Here is a 6,276-nt window from a genome sequence, read left to right as displayed (position 1 = left end):
ATTCCTGTTGCCATTAGATCCATAACAAGGGTCAAATCTCGGTGGGCTCCAGAGGATATAGGTGCACACTATAACCCAGGAGGAAATAATTTATACAGCAAAAGAACTGCAAGACTTTGCTAATATATATCAGCAGAAACCTGGGGAATTTGTGCAGAAGGGGTTCCTAAGAGTGTTAGACCAAGTAGAGCAAAGTACAGCCCTCGTTTGGGTTGAATTCATTGACATGAGTGCACTTGCTAGAGACTCTGGATTTAATGTGTTGGCTCATATAGCTGCAGGTGGCTCTTTAACAGTTTACATAGTAAGTTGACTGCAATGTGAACTTAACAGTGGCCTACCTTCAGTGAAGTTGAGATGCCAGAACTTTCCTGCCATGATGCAGAGCAGGGAATAGAGGGGAATTTGGGAGTAGATTTATCACGTGTAATTAAAATATTCACCTAATTACATTTCATGAGAAGGCCTAGAAGATATTTCCTTCACAAAGGCATTGAGTAATACATTAGTGAGGAAAACACCTGCATTTTTTTTTTTTTTTTTTGGCCAGGCCGAGTGGCATGTGGGATCTTAGTTCCCCAACCAAGGATTGAACCCGCGCCCCCTTCCGTGGAAGTACGGAGTCTTAACCACTGAACCGCCAGGGAAGCCCCAACACCTCATTATTGAAAGCTCCGATTTGCTGTGTGTTTGTGTAAGCCAGGTACTACCATGGAGGATGCCACCATTGAGATGGGCTCTCTGATTTTAATAGGGATAATGGGAACCTGAAGTAGCAGAGGCCAAATGACAGTATATTACCACCAAAGACAGGATAGATGCATCTGCTGTAAAGGGCAGCAGGATATACCATTAATTGGAATGCCTTGGCCCACAGCAATCTTTGGCAGTGGCTAATTGGTTACGATGTTCCTAAGAACAGATAGATGAGAAGCCTACTAAAAATTTGCTTGGTCTATATAACAGGGGGAAAAAATCCTGCTCTGGTAGCCAAAAACCTAACTTGAGTCACCACAGTGGAGAGCCCTGGTTTCTCTCCCAGTTTCCAGACCTAAGTCAGCATAGATCCAGAATCCTTTGATTGAAGGGGAGGTTGGGTGTCCTCAAGAAAGGAACTGTGGCCCATTTACTAGAGTGACTGTACATTAGGGAGAAAGAAATACCCAGACCTTTTGAGGATTACTAGCTACTGGCTATGTATTGTTGATAACTCCTGGGGATCCAAATGCTTCTGTGGCTCACCAATCAAAGTGGGGGCTTAAGGTGGTCAGGTAATAGATGGAGTCTTAGCCCAACTCACAGAGGGCTCAGCTGATCCACAGTCGCACCCTGTGGTTATTTCTAAGTTCCTGAGAGTATAACTAGAATAGACCTTGATAGCAAATTGAAGGATTCCCCACAATGGCTCCCCAGTCCATGGAGTGAGAATATTATGGCAAGAAGGGCTAACTATAAGGGCTAAGGGCTAATTATGGCATCACTTGGGAGACCACACCCTGAAAGGATGGGGCTCTCTTTTACAGCATGGAGTGTATACTTTAATCAGAGACCGTTATATGATGCTGTTTCCCCTAAAGCCAGAACACATGGGTCTGGGAATCAATGGGTGGAAATGAATCTTGCTCTTCTCATTATTATACTTAATAACCCACTTGTAGAATTTTTGCTTCTCAACTTGCAACTTTGAGCTTTGCTGATTTGGAGGACTTAGTCCTCAAGGGAGGAATTCTTCCACTAGGGCACACAAGGATGATTCCATTGAATTGGAAGATGAGACTTCCGCTGGGCTAGTTTGGACTTTCATGCCACTGAACCAATCAGCAAAAAATGGGGGTTACTCTACTGGCTGGAGTAATTGATACTTATGACCAGGGGAGACTGGGTTGCTGCTACACAGTGTGGGTGTGAATGGTGTGTCTGAAACCCAGGGGTTCTCTGAGGTGCCTCTGGGCACTACTTCCATGCCCAGTTACGAAGGTTAATGGAGAGCTACCACAACTAAAAGAAGGCAGGACAGTTGAGGACCCTTAAGGAATGAAGCTTTGCGCCACTCCACCAGGTAAAAATCCCAACTATCTGAGATTCTGGCTGAGTGCCAAGGAAAGATGGCTTGGATACTTGAAGAAGGAACTATAGTTATTCATTACAGCCTCATGACCACTTACAGAAATGGCGACTGTAGAAGCTGGGCATATTTTCTCTTCCCTTAATATATTCACGTGTTTATTTGTATATGCTAACCAATTTCTTTTTCTCTCTCATTTTTATTTTTATACAAGTTGTTGGGGGTTAACTTTACAATTAGTGCTTAGGTAGTAGAGTATTCTGTAGGACTGTGACTGAATTTGAGGAGTAATTCATATAACCAGCAGTTTATACAATGATGGTTCCCTCATTTTAGGGAACAGGAAAGAACTTCACTTGTATGAAGGGTAGCTGTATCTTATAAGGTGGAAACATAGTGGCATGGATGTTCTAATGTGTAAAAAAAAAAAAGGGGGTGCATGCAAAAGCTGAATAGCCAAAGAGATGGCTACGATGACAGTTATCAATTTGTTGCCTCTCAGCTTCAAATCCACCCTTCATTGCTAGGGCTGTGCTGGGCACATAATAGACACTCCATGAATGCTGATGCATAAGTGAATGAATGAGTGAGAGAACGGGATGGATTAGAAGGTCACTTCTAGAAATAAGAAATCGTTTTGGAAAGCAGAAGTCAGGAGAAAGGGACATGGGTATGAAATGAGTCCAACTAAAAGAATTGGAAAGGTTGAAGGAGGAGAGAAGGTAGAACTTGCCAGAGAACCAGAAAGAGGAACCAAAGGAAAGAGAACAAAGGGCACCTGGGGAAGTGAATGAAAACTCTGAAGTCACTGTGTGGCATTTTAGGCATGAGAGACAGGGGGGCACTGGGGAAATGAATATAGGTCTGAGAGGCAGAAGAGGGTGTTCATGGAGCAAAGTCTGGGCTTGGTTCAGGCTTGGTCTGGGGTTGGACAAGGAAAGTTCTTGAATGTGGACTCATCCATCCAACATCACGAAGAGGCTACTTGGTCAGAGATTCGGAGGATACTCAGGAGAGGGATCATTTCTAAAGGATTTGAACACTGAGCTTTGGGAAGGTCTTTCTCCTTGGAACAAGTGAGAAAGTTTCCGGGGAGAAGAGCCTGCTCCAGAAGTCTCAGGAAACTGACTCTACTTTTTTCCTTCCTCCATGGTCAGGAGACTGGCAGGGGCAACAGGGTTTCCAGGGTGATGATGAGCCATAGGAATATCATCCTGACTGTTTTGACGAGCATCACTGCCCTGGCTCTGTGATTTTCTACATCTAAAGAAGCACAGAAGTATCTGGGGGTAGAGAAGGAACAAGGTGAAGACCCTAGAGTGAGACAAGAAACAAAAGTTGGGGACCTGGGGCTTCCCCGGTGGCGCAGTGGTTGAGAGTCTGCTTGCTGATGCAGGGGACGCGGGTTCGTGCCCTGGTCCGGGAAGATCCCACATGCCGTGGAGCGGCTGGGCCCGTGAGCCATGGCCGCTGAGCCTGCGCTTCCGGAGCCTGTGCTCCGCAACGGGAGAGGCCACAACAGTGAGAGGCCCGCGTACCACAAAAAAAAAAAAAAAAAAAAAAAAAGTTGGGGACCTGGTGTCATGGACTAGGAGGGGCAGGGCAGCTTGAGAAGGGCAGGAACTTTGCTGCCTTTCTTGTGGAAATCCTGGGATTCTGGACAGGGAGAGGAGAATATTAGACAATTGATTCTTTGGAAGGAGAAACTACTCTAGCATCCTTATGTATTCCCAGTCTTCAAGATCTGAAAAGCAGCAGATGGAGGGGACAGGGAAGAGGTGCCACAGAGAACTGGGTTCCTGTCCTTGAGGTAGACTTGGAAGCATAGTCCCTATGATCACGTGGGCTGGAGCTCCCAGGAGGCAGGAGTGCTAGACCCCACTGTTCTCTGGATTACTGGAAGGTGGGGGAGAGATGAAAGCATGATATGTAAATACTGAAATGCAAAGCCCAGGCAAGTGCAAAGGGATTGGGGGCCAGACACTAGCAAGAGAGAAAGATGGTTTTTGAAGAATGGAGAGGTTCCTGGAAGGAGATGGAAGGAGTAAGCTTGAATGTGTGGGAGAAAATGAGCTCAATCTTTAGGAGGACAGAGATACACATGAGAGACTGGTCAGGGGAGACATATGAGAGAGAGCCAAGTCCTAGAAGCAGAAAGTGAAGAAATGTTTGATGAGCAGGTGCCAACAGAAGGTGATGGAACTTCTGAGAGACCTAAAGAAGATAGAGAAACCCAGTGAATCAAGTGGGAAAATGTGGGTAGAGCATCTGTTAATGTGTCATCTGCTCTTGCCTTTACTTTCCTCCTGAAGGATGCAGTCATGGAGATTTGTGCCTAGTGGTCCATTGGGAGGGAAGTGAGAAATCCAGAGTCTTCTTTTGGAAAGGAAGTGCAAGATATGCTCAGAAAGGTAGCTTATTCTCCAAACTGATTGCAAAGGCATGGCTAAGGTGTGCCTATCTTCTTCTGATGAAGGCTGAAGCAGGTCTTCAGACCATATTTGGATAGCATGAGCAGCATTGGAAAAGACCTTGTTGAAGGAGGACAGCAGACACTGGGGTTCATCCAACCTGATGGCTGCATACTGTGGCTTGCACACATACATTGTTTGGCATACAAAATATTTCTCCCCGAAAAAGAAAAGAAAAATTGGGAGATTTCAATTTTTAAAAACCCAAACTTCTGGCTGCTTCTTCTTTTTTTTTTTTTTTTAAATCAAGATCTCTGGCAACCCTGGGACACATCCCTGCCTGGCGTTAGTTGGTTGGAGCTGAGAAGCAGGCACCCCTTTTAGATAGGGCACATGCTCTCCAGTTTCACGGTGCCTCTTTGTTTCACCCTATTTTATTACCCGTCTCATGCAGGAATTTGAGTATGGGATCCTTCCTCTAATCCAGCCCCTCCTTTTACAGATTCAGACTGGGGCCCCAGAAGTCCAATCACTTGCCCTCGTCGGTAGAGCTAATAAGAGACAAAGGCAAGAGCTAGAGTTCTTGTCTCCCGGGACAGACTCTCTATTCTTTCTGCTACCGTGCAGGCCTTTGTGAAGGAAAACTGCCCCTGTGGGATATCTGTCGGGGACATGTCGTTGAGCTGGGCTTCATCTTAACGAATGTCTCTTGCTGTTCCAGCCACTCTCTCTTAACATGTCTTAAGTGAGGAATGTGGCCTCTTTGTATCAATGGAGTCTGGTAACACCTGAAACTCAAAGTGGGATTACTTTGCAGTGAACACTGGGTTACTGCCTAAGGGTACTCTAAAGAGCTAAAAACTCCTCACCTAATTTATCAACGAGTTTATGGGTGTTTAGTAAATATAATTAGGTGGTTTACTCTCCCTCTTTTCCCTAACTTTAGGGCTATCAAATAATTTTTACTTATTTAATTACATGTAAATTCCTTATTTTAAAAATAATTTCAGGGAATTCCCAGCTGGTCCAGTGGTTAGGACTCGGTGCTCTCACTGCCGAGGGCCAGGGTTCAGTCCCTGGCTGGGGAACTAGGATCCCACAAACTGAGTGTCAAAAAAAAAAAATTTTTTTTTTTAATTTCAAATTTACAGGTAAGTTGAAAGGCTACTACGTAGAACTATAGTTTAACATTTACCAAGATTCACAAACAACTAATATTTTGCCAGTTTGCTTCATCATTTTCTCTGTGGGTGTATAAAGAATATATATAACTTGAACTATTTAATAGTAGGTTGCGTATATCATGTTCCTTTGCCCCAGAATACTTTGGTGTATAATTACTAAGAATATACTCCTACACATCTACAGAGTTAGCACATTGAAGAAATTTATCATGGATGTAATACTTCATAGTCGATATTCCAAATTCATCAATTTTCCCCACAATGTCTTTTATAGCAATTTTGTTCTGGATTTAGGCCAGGACCAAGTATTTCATCTAGTTGTTAGTCGCTTTGGTCTCCTTTAATCTGGAACAGTTCCTCAACCTTTCTTTGCCTTTCACGCCATGGACATTTTTGAAAAATACAGTCATTTCAACGTTTCTTCTTTTTAGCAGTGTATGCATTATTTATTTTTTAAATTTTACTTTTGGCTGCATTGGATCTTCATTGCTGCAAGCGGGCTTTCTCTAGCTGCAGCAAGTGGGGGCTACTCTTTGTTGCAGAGTGTGGGCTCTAGGGCACGCGGGCTCAGTAGTTGTGGCTAGCGGGCTCTAGAGCGCAGGATTATTAATTGTGT

The sequence above is a fragment of the Kogia breviceps genome, chromosome 14 (assembly GCF_026419965.1).
Source record: "Kogia breviceps isolate mKogBre1 chromosome 14, mKogBre1 haplotype 1, whole genome shotgun sequence".
Taxonomy (NCBI): domain Eukaryota; kingdom Metazoa; phylum Chordata; class Mammalia; order Artiodactyla; family Physeteridae; genus Kogia; species Kogia breviceps.
Note: the sequence above shows the minus strand (reverse complement) of the source record.